General features: G+C 37.3%; 1 long non-coding RNA gene across 1 annotated transcript in view; it reads left to right on the top strand.

Moving 5' to 3' along the window:
- The first annotated feature begins 753 nt into the window (after positions 1–753).
- LOC126278443 (uncharacterized) overlaps positions 754–23,021 on the top strand; it is a 72,638-nt gene continuing 50,370 nt past the window's right edge. The window contains exons 1-2 of the long non-coding RNA XR_007550703.1: positions 754–834; positions 961–1,031. This is a non-coding gene — a long non-coding RNA (uncharacterized LOC126278443). The remainder of the gene's footprint in view (positions 835–960; positions 1,032–23,021) is intronic.

The raw sequence follows: 23,021 nt of genomic DNA, 5'->3' as shown, positions 1-23,021 counted from the left end.
AATGGAAATTTTACACATAATTGGTGTGGTTTTCGATTTGGTTAAGTCTATTATAGCACTGTCCGCTAAATAAAACGAAACAATCATTTTGGCTGCAGCGGCAATTGTAACACACACCAGATAAACATGACTATTTTTGTACGAATCGTCATTTTAATGTACCTGATTTACATAACACGACATACTGAAATCGAATGCATATTACCACAAATTAACTGTATTATTTAAGAAAATAGAGAACTAGACTCATCTGTCCGTCATATGCTCCAGTTTCTCATGTAAAATACTGTTAAGACGAAGTACGGCTTCCTTCGATAAGTAAAATCTGAATATAAATTCCAAATTGTCATCGTGACTCTTTCTTTTCCTTCCTCATTCTCATAAACAGTTCAGCAGGAATCTCGTTATTGCGGGCTGCATCTGTCACTATTCCTACCGCCCTGAAAAGTTATTCCATGGTTAAGCTTGGAAACCGTCCAGAAATCGCCGGTTAAGATATCTCGAATTTATTCTCTGGTTAGCCGTTATTCCGCGTTCCTTCCATGGAGGTAAGTATTCTTACCTGCATGGTTCCTACAATGCGTTTCCCGTGCTATTCCGAGAATAGAGCTTAACCGGCTACTAACCGCGGATTGTACAACTGGCCCTACGAAAATTTACACTATTCGGCGCAGTTTGTATCCATATTAAATTTGAATTTTTTGTTCGTGTTGATATTAAGTTTGCATTTTGTGTACATGTTGATATTAAGTTTGCATTTTGTGTTCATTTTATTTACGTAATTTGAGTTTTCATAACATCACCACGTCTCCAGCAGTCTGTCTCGGCAATCAGGTCTGTATTGCACAACCGGGATTGTTGTAATGTTTGTGCCGCACAGGCAGAACAAGCTGTTCGTCGGTATTGGCATAAAGTGGATAATGTGCTTGTGCGATCACGTTTATTTGCAATTTCTTGCAGGACCTTCCAAAGACATCCCCGTTCCACACATTAAACCACAGCCAGCCAAAAGGGCTCAGGATCAGTTCCAGGTAAGAAAATTGTTATTCTTGTTGTTCTTCTCATGCATCAGTATTTGTGAAATGTTTAGGTTGAACATAGTGATGTCTGCCAAACACACTCAAAATTTATGCCTCTGTAGGTTCCCATTTGCACATACTCACATTTATATGCTCCCTTTCTTAACTTTTCATAACTTCACTGCAAATTAATTCAACAGTTTTTTATTCAGAGTTTTGTCACTTAACATCATATAGTTCAAGATGCAACTCGTCACTGCGGATTTCACTATTAGTTACGGAATCAAACATGTTTTATCTCATTTACATAAAGAACACAATATGTCTTATTTACTTCTCAATCTTCTACTTGTCCTGTTCAAGACTATTTGCATCGGACTTTCAAATTAATGGTCAAATGTTCAAGGCGTCCGATCCTGTCCGTCGGCTTTGAACCGTGACTTAAGGGTGTTACGGTGTGTGACGTCATGACGGCGCGGAGTTTAGTTTATGTGTGTGTTGTGTTTGTAGATGTCTTGTTGCGGTTGGTCGTGTCCTCTGGTGGTGTGTGTATGGTCTGCGTTTTATGTGATGTATTGGCTTCATTGAAGTGTCCATTTATCGGTCGTGATTGTTACAGAAGAACGGAAATTGGTTTCATTGGGTTAAGAATTACGTATCTGTTGTGCTTATGTGATTTCGGTGTCGTTTGCTGTTATTGGTTTGTTAATTCAATTTGTGGCTGCTTTTGTTAGGCATCGATATGACTTCTATGTTTAATAGTACGCATTTGCGGGCTGAAATGGGGGACATGTCCGTCATTAAGTTTGTGCAAATTTCTGGACTTGTGGCGGAGATAGTGAAATACGGCGTATGCAAGCAGAAAATGCGGATGGACAGAATTCCGGCGTCTCGGTTTTTTTTTTTTTTTTTTTTTTTTTTTTTTTTTTTTTTTTTTTTTTTGGTAGGAGGGGGGAGGGGGCGGGCGGGCTTGGCAGGTTGTGGGTGGGTTGGGAGTTTGTTTTCGTTGTGTGTGCGTGTGTTCCGTGGGGTTTTTCTGTGTTGCTGGGTCGGTGTTATTTACTGCATGTGGTTGTTTTGATATCGTTAGAGGTCATGGAAAGTGTCCGACTCCAATGTGTCTCGTTGTAGCTGTATGTGTTTTGGTATCGTGAGCTTCTGTTGACGTATATAAGTCAAGGGAAGTGTCATATTCCAATTTTTGTTGTTTTAGGTGTCGTTTTTGTGGTATCGATAGTTGCGGTGTGATTCTAATTTTTGGAGTAGTTCGTTTTTATTTTGTGGTATCGATAATTGCGGTTGGTGTAGGGAAGTGACCGATTCCTATCGGTATTGCGAGTGTAGTGGAATTTGTGAATGTTGTGGTGTTTTTCTGCCGTCGTCTTGTGTGGTGTGGGATTGTGGTGTGTGTCTGTATGTGCTTATATTCAGTTTGTACCCACCAAATTACTTTCAATTTCCCGCACTGGTTGACTATATTTTTGGAGGGAGATGGGTTTGTTGGTTTTATCTGTATTTTCGTGGTTGTTGTGCTTATGTAATGACGTCATAGGCGCCATGTTGCTTACAAGTGCATACCTGCTAAAGCTAATGAACGACCACTAATGAACAAATAGTAATTAAGTGAAAAAGAAGGATTACTCGTTAGACTTTAAAGGAATTAAGAGTCCTTTCACAAATACACATTTCAGTTTTACATTCCAATACTATTCATTTCACTTTTACTAATACCATATTTAAGAAATCTGTACCTGCAGTAAGGTAATTATATTACAAATATAATGTTTCATGTAATGATTCACATGAATTCTGGCCCATAGTAATTTAACTAAATAAAAGCAGTTTTCGCTGCATCAACAAAATCTGTGCATATTACAGCAGGGTTGATCCATTCCTCTGTACTGTTCTTAAACGTATTTCATTAAACTAAAATTCACAGTATAAAAATATTGAATTTAATTGATGAAAGGAGAAAATATAAAAATGCAGTAAATGAATCAGGCAAAAAGGAATACAAACGTCTCAAAAATGAGATCGACAGGAAGTGCAAATGGCTAAGCAGGGATGGCTAGGTTTATCTCGCTAGGGGTAAGATAGATACTGCCTACAGGAAAATTAAAGAGACCTTTGGAGGAAAGAGAACCACTTGTATGAATACAAGAGCTCAGATGGAAATCCAGGTCTAAGCAAAGAAGGGAAAGCAAAAAGGTGGAAGGAGTATATAGAGGGTCTATACAAGTGTGATGTACTTGAGGACAATATTATGGAAATGGAAGAGGATGTAGATGAAGATGAAATGGGAGATAAGATACTGCGTGAAGAGTTTGACACAGCTCTGAAAGACCTGAGTCGGAACAAGGTCCCGGCAGTAGACAACTTTCCATAGAACTACTGATGGCTTTGGGAGAGCCAGTTATGACAAAACTGTACCATCTGGTGAACAAGATGTATGAGACAAGCGAAATAGCATCAGACTTCAAGAAGAATGTAATAATTCCAATCCCAAAGAAAGCAGGTGTTGACAGATGTGAAAATTACCAAACTATCAGTTTAATAAGTCACAGCTGCAAAATACTAACACGAATTCTTTACAGACGAATGGAAAAACTAGTAGAAGTCGACCTCGGCGAAGATCAGTTTGGATTCCGTAGGAATGTTGGAACACGTGAGGCAATACTGACCTTACGCCCTATCTTAGAAGAAAGATTAAGGAAAGGCAAACGTACTTTTTACCATTTGTAGACTTAGATAAAGCTTTTGACAATGTTAACTAGAATACTCTCTTTCAAATTCTATAGGTGGCAGGGGTAAAATACAGGGAGCCAAAGGCAATTTACAATTTGTACAGGAACCAGATGACAGTTACGAGCCGAGGGGCATGAAAGGGAAGCAGTGGTTGAGAAGGGAGTAAGACAGGGTTGTAGCCTTTCCCCAATGTTATTCAATCTGTATATTGAGCAAGCAGTAAAGGAAACAGAAGAAGAATTCAGAGTAGGAAATAAAATCCATGGAGAAGAAATAAAAACTTTGAGGTTCGCCGATGACATTGTAACTCTGTCAGAAACAGCAAAGGACTTTGTAGAGCAGTTGAACGGAATGGATAGTGTCTTGAAAGGAGGGTATAAGACGAACATCAACAAAAGCAAAACGAGGATCATGGAATATATTCAAATTAAGTCGGGTGATGTTGAGGGAATTCGATTAGGAAATGAGACGCTTAACGTAGTCAAGGAGTTTTGCTATTTGGGGAGCAAAATAACTGATGATGGTCAAAGTAGAGAGGATATAAAATGTAGACTGGCAATGGCAAGGGAAGTGTTTCTCAAGAAGAGAAATTTGTTAACATTGAGTATAGGTTTAAATCTCAGGAAGTCGATTCTGAAAACATTTGTATGGAGTGTAACCATGTATGGAAATGAAATGTGGACGATAAATAGTTTAGACAAGAAGAGAATAGAAGCTTTCAAAATGTGGTGCTACAGAAGAATGCTGAAGATTAGATGGGTAGATCACGTAACTAATGAGGAGGTATTGAATAGAATAGGGAAGAAGAGGAGTTTGTGGCACAACTTGACAAGAAGAACGGACTGGTTGGTAGGGCATGTTCTGAGGCATCAAGGGATCACAAATTTAGCACTGGAGGGCAGCTTGGAGGGTAAAAATCATATAGGGAGACCAAGAGATGAATACATTAAGCAGATTCAGAAGGATGTAGGTTGCAGTAAGTACTGGGAGATGAAAAAAGCTTGCACAGGATAGAGTAGCATGGAGAGATGCATCAAACCAGCCTCTGGACTGAAGACCGCAACAACAACAAATATACCAGGTTTAGGAAAACAAAAAATAATTACCTGGCTGGGGTATGTTGAGTATTTGATAGGATCCTGTATAGAGTAATTGCCTTTTGCTATTTCTTTTACATAAAGAAGATGCTTTCAGATAAGATGTAAGTAGTACTGTTTCTCCAGCTAGATACTTCTGAACGTGGTCTAGGCTTATGTCGTTTGTGGTTTTTTTTCTAATTCTAGCATGACCAGTGAGTGCAAAAAGTGTCTTCCTTACCTTTTCTTCCAGAGTGGGTTCTTCTGTTGATTTGTTTAGTACTTTATTTTATTTTACTTACACATCTAGTTGTCTAGGACCAAATTGAGGAGCAAATCTCCAAGGTCATGGAACATGTCAGTATATGAAATTATAATGTAAAAGGAATAACAGGTAAAAATAAAATGTTTATGAATCCGAAAAAAGTCAGCCCATAAGTTTAAGTAAACACAATCAACAATACAACAAGAATCAGCTTAATTTTTCAAAGAACTCCTCGACATAATAGAAGGAGTGACCCATGAGAAAGCTCTTCAGTTTTGATCTGAAAGTGCGTGGATTGTTGCTAAGATTTTTGAATTCGAGTGGTACCTTATTGCAAATGGATGCAGCAGTATACTGCACACCTTTTGCACAAGAGTTAAGGAAGTGCGATCCAAATGCAAGTTTGATTTCTGTTGAGTATTAACTCAGTGAAAGCTGCTTATTTTTAGGAAAAAGCTAATATTGTTAACAAGAAATGACAGTAAGGAATACATATACTGAGAGGCCAGTGTTACCCAGACTCGTGAACAGGTGTCAACAGGAGGTTTGTGAATCATGTGTAGCATAATGTACAAGATGATTTGGACTTAAATCTAGTCATTAAAGGAGACAGTTTTTCAGGATTATCTATACTTCTACGTGTTATAGATTACAGGAGTTACAGCTGTATACATTAATTGCAGTTCAAGTATTCATTTACTGAATAGAAGCAGTGGCACTGTAGATACTCTCTAATAGATCTTTCAAAAGTATTAGTATTAGTTTACATTTTGTGTCATTTGGCAACTTGTTGAATGATTTAATTCCCAGTAGTGTGTACTTTCTGATGTAAATGAGTATTAGCTGGGAGTAAATGCAAATTACTTTTTAATCTAGTGTTGTGATTACATAAGCCACAGTTTTTACTAGTACTCTTATCATTTCCAATTACATTTCTTTTAACATACATTAGTGTGTTAAGAACAAACATGAAAGGTAGTAGTAGCACTTTCAGTGTTTTAAATATTGGTTTACATGGCTGCATAGCTCTGCTCCCTGTAATAATCCCAATTGGCTCTTTTTTTTTTATTCTGAAGATTCCCAGAGCTGCTGGTGAAACCCTGCTGAAGATGAGTCTGTACTTTGGGTGTGCGTTAACATATGTAGTATCGGCAGACATAAGAGCCTGTTCATTTATGCATCATTTCAGAGTACTTTAGGTAGCAGCCTGTATTCAGCTTGGCATTAACATGTTCAATACATTTGTCCCACTTTAGATTACTTTGAATTCAAATGCCAAGAAATATTGTTACTTCTTTACAAGTGATGCTGGGTTGGTTGATGGTGATATTTGGGCATTGCAGGGTCTTGTCTTGAGAGTTCTGGAAGCTTAAGGCTACAGTTTTTTATTGTTTTGTTATAAGCTGATCCATTGCATTTACTTAGTTGATTTATAATGGAGCTTACTTTATGTTGAATATTATTATTTTTTGCTGGTTTTATAGATGTTGTTCTCACCAGCAAGTATAATTACTTTGCCTGAGTTAATGTGCACATTGAAATTACTGATATGTATTAGTAAGAGAAGAGGTCCCATTACTGATCCTTCAGGTACCCCGATTGGATGTTATTCTGAGATTTTTCGTCTACATGTCTAATGCATACTTGTTGGTTGCAGTCAGTCATTTGGTAATTCCTTAATGCCATAGTATTCAAGCTTGTTTGGAAGAGTGCTGTGATTTACCATGCCAGAAGCTTTATTTAAATCCAAGATATATCTGGTATTTGCTGTTTTTAATCAATTGCTTTTATAGCAGTGGTTATGCACTCATACACTGCTCTCTCCGTTGATTTCTTACTTCGGAACCCATGTTGAGGTTTGCCCAATACCCCACTTTTGTTTATAAAATTTATTAACTTTTACATTTTTTTCCATCACTTTTGAAAAACAGGGTGTTAATAGAATGGGGTGATAGTTTATCGTTTGTCACCAGCTTTGAATATTGGAATAACTTTGGATGTTTCTAGCTGATAGGGAAAGTTGCCTGTTTCTAATGAGCAGTTAAATATGTGAGTGAGGGGGTCAGTAGTGTACTGGAGGGATAGCTGCAAGGTTCTGCTGGGTATACTATCAACTCCTGCTCGCTATGTTGGTTTTAGACCTGTAACAGCCTTCACTGTTTCCTCCCTGCTTACATGATCCACAACATTGATAACTCACAGGCGTTGACCTGATTTTCTACTGACTACTGATTTACAACAAAATTAGTTTTTATTAAATTTTCAGCTATTCCAGTGAAGTAGCTGCTGAATATATTGCTGTTTCACTTGGGTCAGTAATCATTTCATTGCCATGTATCAATACAGTATTCTCACTGGTTTTCTTTTTCTTGCATGTTTCCCTACTTATGTCCCACATTGCTTTTACTTTACTTGAAAAAAAATTTTGTATCTCTCATTGTGCATTCTTTTTGTCTGTTTTGTAACCTTTTGTAAAATTTTTGTGTAAGTTTTGTAGAGTGTGTGCATATCTGCTGTGACAGTATTTTCCTTGCAGATTTGGAGCAATTCTCTATTTTTCTGGCAAGAAATTTTAATTGCCTTAGTAATCCATGCATTGCCTCTTTCTTTCTTTCTGATATTTACCATTTTTAGAGGAAAGGCTGTATCAGAGTGCTTTGTCAATTTTTCTAGAAATATGTTGAATTTTGTATTCAGACTTTGTTTGTCATAGAGAGCAGACCAGTCTTCACTGTGTGCCTTCATCTGATTTTAGCAGAGTCATTTGTCAGCATATTTTATTGCTGATTAAATTAGATTAGATTAATACTTGTTCCATAGATCATGAATACGACACTTCGTAATGATGTGGAATGTGTCAGGTTAACAAAAGATGTGTGTACAAGATATTACATTACACAAAATATTGCATGACACTAATGTTTAAGTTAGTTTTTTTCCACTCCCTTAATTTATATCTAAAAATTCAGCCAATGAGTAGAAGGAGTTGTCATCTAGAAATTCTTTTAATTTATTTTTAAATGTTGGTTGACTATCTGTCAGTCTTTTGATGCTGCTTGGTAGGTGGCCAAAGACTTTTGTGGCAGCATAATTTACCCCTTTCTGTGCCAAAGTCAGATTTAACCCTGCATAGTCAAGATCATCCTTTCTCCTGGTGTTATAGCTATGCACACTGCTATTACTTTTGAACTGGGTTGGATTATTAACAACAAATTTCATAAGTGAATATATATACTGTGAGGCTCCCTAGATCCTTAAATAGATGTCTGCAGGATGACCATGGGTGAGCTCCAGCAATTATTCTGATCACACGTTTTTGAGCATTGAATACTTTTCTACTCAATGATGAATTACCCAGAATATGATGCCATACAAAAGCAGTGAATGAAAGTAGGCATAGTAAGCTAATTTACTGATATTCCTATCACCAAAATTTGCAATAACCCTAATAGCATACGTAGCTGAACTCAGACGTTTCAGCAGCCCATCAATGTGTTGCTACCAATTTAACCTCTCATCTATGGACACATCTAAAAATTTTGAAAATTTTTCCTTAGCTACAGACTTCTGTTCAAAAGTCTATATTTATTACTGGAGTTGCGCCATTTACTGTACGGAACTGTATATACTGTGTTTAATCAAAATTTAAAGAGAGTCCATTTGCTGAGAACCACTTAATAATTTTGTGAAAAACATCATTTACAATTACATAACTTAGTTCTTGGTTTTTAGATGCTATTACTATACTTGTATCATCAGCAAAAAGAACTAACTTTGCATCTTCATCAATGTGGAATGGTAAGTCATTAATGTATATCAAGAACAGTAAAGGACCTAAGACTGAACCCTGTGGGACCCCATACTTGGTTCTTGGTTAGGACCCCCCCCCCCAGTTTGAGGAATCAGATGTTGTTTTAACATTAAATGAACCACTTATTTCAACTTTCTGCATTCTTCCAGTTAAGTATGAATTAAACCATTTGTGCTCTGCCCCCCGCAAACCATAATGATTTAGCTTATCTAAAAGAATTCCATGATTTACACAATCAAAGGCCCTTGAAAGATCGCAAAAAAATACCAATGGGTGATGTCCGGTTATTCAGAGCATTTAATATTTGATCAGTGAAAGCGTATATAGCATTTTCTGTTGAAAAGCCTTTCTGAAAACCAAACGGGCATTTTGTTAGTACTTTATTTTTACAAATATGTGAGGCTACTCTTGAATACATTACTTTCTCAAAAATTTTTGATAGAGCTGTCAGAAGAGAGATTGGGCGATAGTTGTTGACGTCCGATGTATCCCCCTTTTTATGCAATGGTTTTACAATGGCATATTTCAGTCTATCGGGGAAAACACCCTGCTCCAAAGAGCTATTACATACATGGCTGAGAATCCTACTTATCTGTGGGGAACAAGCTTTAAGTATCTTGCTGGAAATGCCATCAATTCCGTAAGAGCTTTTACTTTTCAGTGAGTTTATTATTTTATTGATTTCAGAGGGAGAGGTTGGTAGAAATACAGTTGTTTCAAACTGCGTGTATAGCCTCTTCTATTAGAAGCCTTGCCTCTTCTAGTGAAGATCTAGATCCTATTTTCTCCACAACATTTAAAAAATGATTATTGAAAATATTTTCAATTTCTGATTGTTTGTTAGTACACTTGTCATTCAGTTTTATGGCACTAAAGTCTTCCTGTGCTCTTGGTTGCCCTGTTTCTCTTTCAATAATATTCCAAATGGCTTTAATTTTATTATCAGAGTTACTGATCTCTGGCATGATACACATGCTTCTGGACTTTTTAATAACTTTTTGTAGTACTGCACAATAGTTTTTACAATATAGAACAATTTCGGGGTCAGTACTCCCTCTTGCTGTTAGATACAGTTCTCTTTTACAGTTGCAAGATATTCTTATTCATTTAGTTAGCCAATGTTTTTTATATGTATTCTTGGAATTATGTTTAACTATTTTCTTGGGAAAACAATTTTCAAATACCCTTAAAAATGCATCGTGAAATAAGTTATATTTCAAGTTTGCATTGGGTTCCATATACACTTCATCCCAGTCTAGTTGCTTTAGGCTTTCCCTAAAGTTTGCAATATTTATATTGTTAATTGAACGAACTGCTTTGAAATTCTGATTTGGTATACTGCATGGAGCTATGTCATGTACTGTAACTAGCTGTGCACCATGATCTGAAAGACCATTCTCAACAGGATAAGCATTTATGTCCTTAAACTTATCTTGATCTATAAAAAAAGTTAGCTATCAATGTCCTACTGTTCTTTGTTATCAGAGTAGGAAAATCAATGACAGAGCTCAAATTGAAAGAACTGAGTAATACTACAAGGTCATTCTTCCTATTACACTCTTTCAGGGAATCAACATTGAAATCCCCACAAATGATAATTTGCTTCCCCCTGTCTGACAGATAGTACAACAAAGGATCCAAGTTTTCTAGAAATAGCTGGAAATTCCCTGAGGGGGACCTATACACTGTTACAATTATGAAAGTGCCATCATTTAGTTTTAGTTCAGTGGCACATGCTTCCATATGTTGCTCTACACAAAATTTTTTAGTTTCTAAATGTTTTGCACTGTGGAAGCTTTTGACATATATGGCAACTCCTCCTCTCATCATATTATCTCTACTTACATTTGCAGCTAATTTGTACCCATTGATGCTAACCTTTTGCATATCAGTGACAATGTGATGCTCAGACAGGCATAGTACATCTATTACATTCTCAGTTTCTATACCTTCTAAACAAAGCAGAAGCTCATCAATTTTATTCTTCAATCCCCCAATATTTTGATGAAATATACTAACATTATTTTTTTCTTTACTTTTGTGAGTATCTTGAACTTTTTTAACATCTTTAGTACTTGCCCGGCTGAGTTTCCCACTGTTGCATGCCGATTGGTCTACACTTACTGAAAAGAAGCTTCGGGCCACGAAACCTTTCCCCACGGCTTGGACAACCTCTTCACCCCCTTCTTGGCGAGAGGAGGTCGTTTTGGCCCGGTTACAGATTGGACACTGCCGGTTCAGCCACCGCCATCTGCTGACAGCTGCGCCAGCGCCGTTCTGCCCACGTGAGCAATTGCTGACGGTATGCCACATTTTAACGTCCTGTCCGAATTTTAATACACTTTGCATTGATCTTGGCCTGCCATGTACTCTGGATGAAATTTTAGTTGATGACCCAGGAGCAGCTGCTCACGTTCTTGGTTTTTCCACTTGATGAACCTGTCTAAGGACATTTGATTATGCTGTTTCCTTTTAATCCCTTGCCTGTTAGTGTGCCTTTTATGGTGTTGTCCTTTTTAGTTGCTGTTTTAACATTGTGCCTCGCAGTGCATTCATAATTTAGTCTGGGCACTAATGACCACTGTATTTGTGCGCCCTAAAACCACGAACAGGGGGGGAAAAAAGTGCAGTAAGGAATTAGAGGTTTATGCTTTCCTGACAGGAGATCCTATATTTAATCTGAAGTATGTTGCTGTTCACCTGCTCTCCTTCAGTTGTGATGGTCATTTTTAACACTTTATAGTCACTGAAACCTGCATTAAATACTTTTACAGACCCCTTAAATTTCTCTTTAGCAATCAGGATTTGATCCAATGCTGTCTGTCTGGTTGGTGTTTTTCTTGTTGCAAGGTTTACAATGACAGTAAGATTATGTGATTTGATGAGACTGACTAGAGTGACTCTCTGTTTATTGTTTCTGAGAAAGTCAACACAAATTATAACATCATTTCTTTCTGCAGGTACTTTATTTGGGGACCATTCCATTTTTTCTAGGAACACCTCAAATTTTCCCAATGGAGAACAGTATGCTGAAGCTATTACTAATTGTAATATTGGTACTTTCATGTCTGCCATTTTGAGGTCTTTTCCACAACTATATGGCAAAGTCCCCCATACTGGCTACCGAGTCTACAGTAGTAGTCACCCAGAGAGTAATTTTTTGTAGGGAGACGGATTTTATTAAGGTTTCATCAAGCCACTGCTCAGAAAGACACATTCCAGAAATATCTTTTAGTTACTGCATTATTAGTATCTTTAAATCAGGTTTGCTATATAGGGACTGAACATTTTGGTCAAGGATTTTCTTTCCGGAATTTGTGGGAATATCTGAAGTATCCCTTACCTTCAGTTCAAATGCTGCTCTTTTTGAACTGTTGTAACTGATGATTTTGACTATTAAAAAATCCTACAGATGACTTTAGACTGCCTCATGTTTCTTCTAACTGGGTGTACGGAACCACCACCTGCTGCAGGGGAGCTTAGTGTTCATGCTAAAGCAGTGTAGTTGCTGTTGGTGATGTAGCCGTATCCTCGTGGGACCGTTGCAGTTGATCGTTGAGGTTTATTCTGATGCTTCAGTGGTTGTTTTCATTGAGACTGCATGTCTTGCAAGAGTATGACTTTTCAGTCACTGGGACACCATTATTGACAAATAATGCCTCTTGTTCTCTTCTTTCTTTGGTCCAGTTCATTCTTAATTCCTCGGATATCTTCTGTCTTATTTTCTGTTACCCTGAACCACTGGCCATTTGTAGTTTGCATTGTTCTGAATACTTTCTTTCCCAAGTCTTCCACCTTTCTTTTGAAGTCCACTGATCAGTTGTAGTTTGTACTGTTTTGGACATTGTCTTTCCTATTCCTTCTGCTTTCTTATTTCCCTGTCTGTAGTTTTCTGAGGCATAGTATTAGCACTTGCAATTTTTATGTTCTTAATAATAAGGAAAGCCAATCTTTCACATCTCTTTTTTATTCTATTCGTGTAAATGGAAGACTTGTAGAGTACTTCTGTTTAACCTATTCTTTCCATTTGAAAATTAACAGCGATTCTTCTTTTGCTTGCATTTCGTAACTCGTCTATTGTCTGTACCATATGGTAAATAGTTGTTTCTATTTTTGATTTTGGATATTGTACATCAAGTCGTTTGGGATAGTATGAATAATGGTATTCATTTTATGACTAAGTTTCAATGTAGTTTGTAATGTTTTGTGCACATGCTTTTTTTACCACTTGAATGGGGCTATCAAACTCATTTGTACCTCCTTCTTTAGGCAGATGTGATAATGGGTTTATCCATTCGTTAGTTTCCTTGTGGTTACTGACAAGGGAACCTCCCCTTCCTGAATCTTTCGGTAATATTGTCATATGATGTGTCTCTTGCTTTCAAATATCCACAAAGCTTGTTTTTCAGCTGGCGTACAAAGAAGAGCTGATAAGCGATCCTTGTCCATACTGTTTTTCAAATACACTTTTATGCAGTTGGCATAAGTAAAACTGCTTTCAATTGAAACACTTGTTGCAGGAATTGTAGTAATTAGGAAAACTATAGTTTAAAAGTTTCTGGAAGAATTTGATCTGTTTCATTCTCAATCATTCCTTTGATAATGTCTCCAAGACACAGACTGAAATGTTTCTTAATGCTGGAAAGAAAGATAGTCTCCAGTTATACTCATAACTGTACACGATTAAAGGATGCACTATAATGAATTCAAACTGTCTACAGGGAAATACTGAGCATAATTGGCAAACTGAGTAGAATCACCTAATTTAAGGAAGAGGAGTTTATCATGATGTGAAAATCTTGTTTCCAGCTGTGTTACAATATCATCCAGTACCTTGAAGTAAACCTGTTTGTATTTTGACATCAATCAATTGCCATTGCTTTCATCCCTCGTTTCAGCTCTATTCATGGAAGGTACAGGCTGCAGATTAGTGGAGCATTAAGTGGAGTTTATAAAGTCTATCAGTTTATCTTTATTTCTTGTGGCAGCATTGTTGCAAAACTGTGCATCATAGAATTTTTTCCTGAAGAATGCTGAAAAACAGTTTAGTGTTCAAAAACTTACTTTGAAAAACAGAGAAGAAAAACAAAGTCAAAGTTTAGGGGACTAAATTTGAAACAACAAACTTCTCTTGTAGTTGATGCACTAGAGACTGGACTGTTAATTGTTTCATTTAAAATCTCAGTTAGCCCCAGACAGTTTTTGTGATTGGCAGATATTATTCTGGCCTTACATTCCACCTCATTTCATGGTTTGATTGATTGATTGATTTCTTTATTAATCCATGTAACAATTTACATTGTGTGGATTTCGTTAGCAAAATCATATACAATACAATATACCTACAATTTATACACATAAAATTAGTATTTACACACATTTTGAGGTATCTTACATTAGTTTTATATCCTTATGTAATTTTCTTATAGTACTCTACAATTCTGGATTTCATATTGTAGTTATTTCCTCATGTATTACAATGCAGGCTACTTTAATTACACTAAATGTTTTAATTCAGATAGTCCGTTACTGCGTAATAACTTTTAGTTAATAATAAAATTTTTAGTTTTGGTTTGAACTGTCCAATTGTGTCAATTGCTTTTATATTTTGGGGTAATTTATTATATAATTTAACGGCATTGTACAACAAGCTCTGCTGAGTTTTAACTTTATTTTTCCTCTCTAGATGCAGATTGTATTGGTTTCTAGTTTCATAGCTGTGTACTAAAGAATTTTTCATATAGCAGTCAATGTTTTATTTTACATACATAATACTTTGAAAAATGTATTCACAGGGGACAGTTTCCAACTTTTGGAAATGTTCAAGGCAGTGAGCCCTACTGCCACTCTTGGTTATAATATGAATTGCTCTTTTCTGTAATTTGAAAACTATTTGAATATTTTTACTGTTGACTCCCCAAAATATTATTCCATAGGTAATAACAGAGTGGTTATAAGAAAAATATACAGATCTGACACATGAAGTATCACACACTGCAGTCAGAATTCTAAGAGCATAGCAGGCTGTAGCAATTCTGTTACTAAGTATTTTGGAAGGAATGTGTTTACCAAAGAGAATTTTACGTTTGGAAGACTGGTGTAGGAAAACAGGAATACAATGAAGCATGGAAGAAAGACATCCTTACTGGTATTGTACAAACAGTTCTACTGCAAACCAAATTTAGAAAATATGCAAAATAGTGAGTAAAAAGAGCTTGGGAATGGGGCTGGGGGGCAATTTCATGGACCTTAGTTTTTAGGTTATTTAATTCTCTATGTTCACTGCATGTGGTACAATTAAAATAAGAAAAACCCATAGAGATTGCACCACAGATACTGGGCGGCTGTGCAGCAGAAGGGCAACGCAACTTAGGACAACCTGTACCCTCTCTTCTGTCTCTTGTAGTGGCATCCGGTCGCCATGGCAACTGAGAATTTGCAGGCAGCTTGGAATGGCTTGGGCTACCTCGCCATATGCTTCACACCTCCAGCTGCATTAGGTTATGGTTAAGCTCTCACATGTTGGCGTGCTGTCTAGTGCTGGTGGTTAGAATGAAACAACACAAGCAAATGTCTTTCACTCTCACTGACAAAAGTGCATAAAGGTTTACTGAAATAGGAAAAAAAAACTGTTGTTGCTATTGCAACCGCTTCTTCTGACACACAAAAAATCAGAAGGGTCGACCTGCCTTCCTTGCTGCCTCTGATCAGCCGCTGCTAGTGTAGTACTAGATACTCATTGCTCATTGATTTGAAGACTATTACATGAATTAAAGAAAAATATTTATTCTTTGAAAAAGCTATTTACTCTCTGACTTTTGAACTTCATCATATTTGTAGAAAAGATTTTCTTGGTTGATACGTGCTGTATGATACCATTCGAAGTAGTGAATACAATGCTCATCCACTCTTCGATGTATTTAATCCACACTTCCACACTACTTTAAGAATATGATGCATAGATGTATGCTGCTGTCCATGCTCCACTGTATGCACCGCTCAGCAGTGATGCTGCAGATACTGCCAAATCATGTGTTGGGACAGCTTGGGAGGGAGGAGAACCGGGAGCACATCATGAGCTATGCTTACCCAAATCGGCAGTCAGAAAAGTGCAGGTGATGTTATTACACATACTTTAGCTTACTTGATGTCACTCATCATAACAAAACTACTGATAGGTGAGCACAGCCACAGGTAACAGCTAGTAAAGAACAGAGGTAAACTTCATAATTTAGTAGCAACAGTATCCTGCAAGCGACGCTATTTTCTCTGGTTTGTTGCAGATACTAGTCGACTCTATCTCTAGGTGTGTAATGTAGCACTGTGGTAAAAATACAGTAACTTTGGCTGGAAGCATCAGAATTTTGCCATGACGTCATGCAATTTACTACTGTAGTGGAGGTTTATGTACTGAGGCGTGGTATTTCTTGTACATAGAACATCTTTGGTTAGAAATCGGTACTCGGTTTCCCTGGATGACATCGATCAATTTCGAGTAGTTCACTGCAGGAGGAGGAGTGAGGACACCAAGGAACCTAACTGTGAAACTTGACACCAGATGTGTAACATGACACTAGATATGATAATATTGTTATATCAGCCTATACGAGCATAACTATCCAACTACTTATACGCTGCAGCGTTATTGTATCACAAGTACATACTGGTAACACCACTGCAATCCACCGAGACCCTGCAAATTTTCTCAAATCCTGTCAATCTGTTTTGGAAATGGTGCTTACTGGGTGCAGCATGAAACATCGGAAGTGATGCATTGCCCAACGTTTACCTGTCTTTGAACCAGCTCTTCTATCCTACTTATGTGGTTTCCTAAAGAGAACAATTTCAGCTATAGAATTGTATGAATGTGGAAATAAGGATGATAGAAGTAAGAAAGGAAAATTAGGAATGGATTTGCAGGATCAAAGAGAGAAAAATGATTGAGCCCCAAAGACAGAATCCCATACAACACCCACTCAGAATACCCTCCCCAATGGGTTCTTCACCAAGACACCAGAAAATGAAGAATGTGTAGTATACCCTACAGAACAAACTTATCCCAGTTTCACTTATACAGGCCCCAAAAATTGATCCTGACACACCCTTTTAATTAGCCTGAACAGGGAAAGTACACACATGCTTGGAATTTGTTGTGCAGTCATCACTATAAGTGACTGTCTGTTGCCATTACCTCCATAGGCTGTTATTGGCTTATGGTAAGAAACATTACCTATAAAAAAATCTTACAAACTCTGCCACAACACATCATAGTAGAGAGAAAGTATAAAATTGTTATTACACATAACATACATAATTTGTCATCTATACTCAATAATGCTAACACAACATTTCTACAAAATATACAACCTATGATGGATATTCAGTTGTCCTATTTTCTTCTATCACAGCTGTAACAGATCCTGTTTATGAAAGTGCCCCTTTGTTCTACACTTGAGAGATGAATGGTAAGTCTGTCTGTAATTGGGCACTGGTAATCTCTGTCTTTCTACCCTAAGACTAGGATATGATAGTGGAAGAGTTTTTGGTTTAAAGACAACAGTATACTTGCAAAAAAAGGAATTGCTTCACTGAAAACTATATAGGATAATGAAGCTGTAGGATTTTGTGGTGACGTGTTGAACCAGAATGGTAGCACATAAAGCTAGCTAATAAACTCTTTTAAAACAGTAAAAGTCGACACAATAAAATGCCACTAGTTCACAAAAGGATGCACCAAATCAGAATAAAAAGAACCAACAAATGACAAAATATATCTAGTTGAAAAGTAAATTGTTGCTTGTGATTTCTTAGCAAACTTCAGACCCTCCCCCCCCCTTTTTTTTTTAACCCAGAGCCCCAGGAATGTTGGTGAACTGGTGTTTAATCTGCTGTCTTCACCATCCATGTACACTCTCAAGTAGGTGATTTCAGTGTCCACTGCTGCTCGTTTGCCTGCTCTATGTCTGTGCTGGTCAAATTTCACCTGGGGTGAAGTAATGGGTGCAAGATTCCATACCGCAGATGTAGGCTACCCCAACTCACTCCATGTTGATTGTCTCCCCAGCAAAATAAGCTGGTTTTAAGTGCTTGATTGAAAGAGTCTCCTTGTGCCCGTTATGTGGTCCTCTATCTCCATATAAGGTCTGAAGTATGGGGGCAGTGCAGGTGAGTGGACAGAATCATTTAACACCCAAATGTGAGCAGAATTTCACAGATCCCTGTGCATGCACATCGTGAGGCTTAGGCGTGATCAGCCACAGTAGACACACTTGTTGAGTAGGTTTCCAACCTCAGAAATACTCATCACTGGCGGCATAATCCATATCACTTCAGGCGGGGAGGGGTTACCTTCATAGTCTCCGATGTTTTTGAGTTTATCGTATGTTGAAATTCAGGAGGAAGTAAGAAACATGAATTTTTTGTTTTCTCCAAAAAAATCCTGCCAAGAGATACAGGCCTCCAAAGATGACACTGCAAACACCATTTTGAAGATGCAAATTTCAAAAAGATTTTAAAATGCTTTATCTCTGTAACAGTTCTAGATATTTTGTTAGAGTTTCTTTTATTTCAAAGGTAATGTCTTAATGTTCACTATGCTATCCTCTGTTTTGACATATCCGTCGAAGTTCTTTTACTGTTGCCTTTTGAATTCTTTTTATAATTTACAGAAAATATACAGCTTTTTCAAAAATGCCAATCCAGAAAAGTTAAATTTTTTTCTGTTGATTAGTACCATGTAGTACTATATTCTCTGTAAAGGAGAGCTTCCACTTCTAAGTTGGACAGGCTTTATTTTTTAAAAAATCATTTTTTTAACTTTCAAGGGTAATGTATGTATTCACTGAAGTAGTTTCTTACTAATTTCTTTATTACAATAAAAACGCAATAAAAGAAGCAGGAAAAAAGGAATACAAACGTCTCAAAAATGAGATCGACAGGAAGTGCAAAATGGCTAAGCATGGATGGCTAGAGGACAAATGAAAGGTGGAAGGAATATATAGAGGGTCTATACAAGGGCGCTATACTTGAGGACAATATTATGGAAATGGAAGAGGATGTAGATGAAGATGAAATGGGAGACACGATATTGCGTGAAGAGTTTGACAGAGCACTGAAAGACCTGAGCCGAAACAAGGCCCCAGGAGTAGACAACATTTCATTAGAACTACTGATGGCCTTGGGAGAGCCAGTCCTGACAAAACTCTACCACCTGGTGAGCAAGTTGTATGAAACAGGCGAAATACCCTACGACTTCAAGAAGAATATAATAATTCCAATTCCAAAGAAAGCAGGTGTTGACAGATGAGAAAATTACCGAACAATCACTTTAATAAGCCACAGCTGCAAAATACTAACACGAATTCTTTACAGACGAATGGAAAAACTAGTAGAAGCCGACCTCGGGGAAGATCAGTTTGGATTCCGTAGAAATACTGGAACACGTGAGGCAATACTAACCTTACGACTTATCTTAGAAGAAACATTAAGGAAAGGCAAACCTACGTTTCTAGCATTTGTAGACTTAGAGAAAGCTTTTGACAATGTTGACTGGAATACTCTCTTTCAAATTCTAAAGGTGGCAGGGGTAAAGTACAGGGAGCGAAAGGCTATTTATAATTTGTACAGAAACCAAATGGCAGTTATAAGAGTCGAGGGACATGAAAGGGAAGCAGTGGTTGGGAAGGGAGTAAGACAGGGTTGTAGCCTCTCCCCGATGTTATTCAATCTGTATATTGAGCAAGCAGTAAAGGAAACAAGAGAAAAATTCAGAGTAGGTATTAAAATCCATGGAGAAAAAATAAAAACTTTGAGGTTCGCCGATAACATCGTAATTCTGTCAGAGAGAGCAAAGGACTTGGAAGAGCAGTTGAATGGAATGGACTGTGTCTTGAAAGGAGGATATAAGATGAACATCAACAAAAGCAAAATGAGGGTAATGGAATGTAGTCGAATTAAGTCGGGTGATGCTGAGGGAATTCGATTAGGAAATGAGACACTTAAAGTAGTAAAGGAGTTTTGCTATTTGGGGAGCAAAATAACTTATGATGGTCGAAGTAGAGAGGATGTAAAATGCAGACTGGCAATGGCAAGGAAAGCGTTTCTGAAGAAGAGAAATTTGTTGATATCGAGTATAGATTTGTCAGGAAGTCATTTCTGAAAGTATTTGTGTGGAGTGTAGCCACGTATGGAAGTGAAACATGGATGATAAATAGTTTGGACAAGAAGAGAATAGAAGCTTTCAAAATGTGGTGCTACAGAAGAATGCTGAAGATTAGATGGGTAGATCACATAACTAATGAGGCAGTATTGAATATGATTGGGGAGAAGAGAAGTTTGTGGCACAATTTGACCAGAAGAAGCGAAGGGTTGGTAGGACATGTTCTGAGGTATCAAGGGATCACCAATTTAGTATTGGAGGGCAACGTGGAGGTTAAAAATCGTAGAGGGAGACAGAGATGAATACACTAAGCAGATTCAGAAGGATGTAGGTTGCAGTAGGTACTGGGAGATGAAAAAGCTTGCGCAGGATAGAGTATCATGGAGAGCTACATCAAACCAGTCTCAGGACTGAAGACCACAACAACAACATCAACGTTTGTTTCTATGATCTTTGTTGTCGTTATTTCATATAACTTTCTTTGTTGCGGTTATTTCTTTTCACTTTCATTTTTGCAGATATTTCTTACACTTTGTTGTCGTTTCTTTCTCATGGTCGTTCATTGCTAGTTACTGTATTGTAGTTGTTCAGTGCTAATTTGTTTACTGAAGAGGCTTCTAAGAAATCGGAGACCATCCAGTGAGTTCTGTGTTTTCGTGAGGAATTTGCCAGTTGATATAGTTGCATTGTATTTTCTGAAAAGGACTGTTTGAAATGTCTTATGACTGGGGCCAGAGGAGAGAGAAGTGTGCTGGCTATTTGCATATCCATAAGAGATGATATGACAGAAAAACAAAAAACAGACTTTGTTCAGTTTGGGAATAAGTGTTCTCATTAAAGACTCTGTTTCAAAGTGAAGATGTTTCCAGCGATGACATTTTGTGTTCTAAATCTTTTGACAGAATAACAACAATGATAGTATCTGAACAAGGTGAAGCATCTTAAGGTGCAGATGATGCAGATTTTGCATCAATAGAGGAAGAATTAAATACCCTGAATCAGTCAACTACAGAGGTAGGTGTTAGTCCTGTTAAGAAACCATGGTCAGTGAAGTAGAGTCATAAGCTCTATGCATCAAGAAAGTGGAGCAAAATTACTAAAGATATAGATGAATACACTACATCAAAACTGACCACACTCTTCAAAGTAGAAATTCCATTTTCAGAAGAAAATGAACCAAAGCAGTCTTGCACCTCTTGCCAGAAATTTTTCACAAATATCAATTCAGCTGTTGAATATTGTGCATCTTACAATGAAAAGGTGCATGTTTTAACTATTATTCCAGACATTTTCAAAGAAAACAATTTTGAACCATGTTCCATCAGTATCAAAGTACACTGTAGACAAATCAAGAAATGTGAGGTCTGTAAAAGGAGTCTTTGGAACACCGAATCCCTGTTATAGTTATCCTGTAGAAGCAGCTCAAGTTCAAATAGTGCAGTCATTTTATCTGAAAGATAAATGGGACTTTATCAGCAGTGTGTCAACAAAAAAGACACATAACTGTAACAGTTGTATGTCAAAAAGTTGTGAAAGATGAAGATATACATAACTCGCAGTATTAAAGAAAGTTTTACAATTTATAAGAGTAACTATACAACTTCACACAATGGAGGATCAAAATTTTATGCACTATGACCCAAGTGGGTAGTTCCACACCCGCCTAGAGTGTGTGTACTGTGTGAATTTTGAACTTTGTGTGGTAACTTTGAAGAACATACTGGAGCACATGACTCATGACACCTTGGTGGGGCGTGTAAAATCTTTAGTAGTCTGTAACATAAAGTGAGAGACTTGTTGTCTTTATAGACATTTGGCCTGGAAGACGTAGCAGATAACTCTGCAGAAATTACATATGTGACATGGGAGGAAAATAAACAAATTACGAAAGCTGTTGCCTTTGACAGTTTCATTGATGGATTTAGTAAATGGTCAGTGAAAGCAGTAACACACCAGTATCTGAAGAAATAGCAACAACAACACATTGCTAAAGTGAAAGGATGTCTACAGGCTGAAGAACTATGTTTAATGCTTCACTGTGATTTTGCTGAGAACTGGACTGTAATTCTCCCACAAGAAGTACAAGGGTATCATTGGAGTAATGACCAGGTTTCAATTTTTACAGGTGTGACGTATTTTCAAAACAAGACCACTAGTGTTGCAGTTATAAGTGATGACACAGGACATGATTGAGCACATGCTATGCTAGCAATGTACAAAGTTCTTCAGCTGCAAACAGGGGCAGAAAAGATCATCATTATTTCTGATGGTGCTCCTAGTAATTTTAAAAATCGTTACCAACTGTTTGAATTTAGTAAGTCGCTTGTGCCAACTGACAGGGTATACAGTGCTACTGTCACGGGAAGGGGCCTTGTGATGGTGTAGGAGGCCTGCTGAAGCACTATGCTACAAAAATAATCTTTCCAGACCAAATTTTATTCATTTCAAAATGCTGAGAATTTTATGAGATTCGTGTAATCTTACACATCCACAGCCCTCATTCTTTTGTCGAAAGAGAAAATCGAAGAATTCCATAACAAGAAAGAAGAAGAATGGTCCAAAAAAACTACTATTGTGAAAGGAATTCAGAAGAAACATTTTTGGACTCAAAGTGATGTGCGAACTCATATTGCAAGCACTTTAAAAAGCAAGAAAGAGGAAATTTCGTTCATTCGGCCAATGTCTCAGAAACAGCAGGATAATACTCAGATTCACAACCTGAGATGAGGGATGTTTTTGGTGTGTGTGTATGACTGTGACTGTTGGATTGCAGAGATTACAGACACAAGTTATGAGTTAAATGAAATTGTAGTGAACTTTACGCTATCACATGGACTAGTTGCTGGATGTAGGTTACCAGTTGAAGGATAGCAACAATGCCATCAGTGCTCACTTCCTCTTCACAATGTTTTGAAGATTGTAGGTGCTCCAGTTCCTATTGGTTCAA

The sequence above is a fragment of the Schistocerca gregaria genome, chromosome 6, assembly GCF_023897955.1.
Source record: "Schistocerca gregaria isolate iqSchGreg1 chromosome 6, iqSchGreg1.2, whole genome shotgun sequence".
Taxonomy (NCBI): domain Eukaryota; kingdom Metazoa; phylum Arthropoda; class Insecta; order Orthoptera; family Acrididae; genus Schistocerca; species Schistocerca gregaria.
Note: the sequence above shows the minus strand (reverse complement) of the source record. Positions and strands in the feature narration are given on the sequence as shown.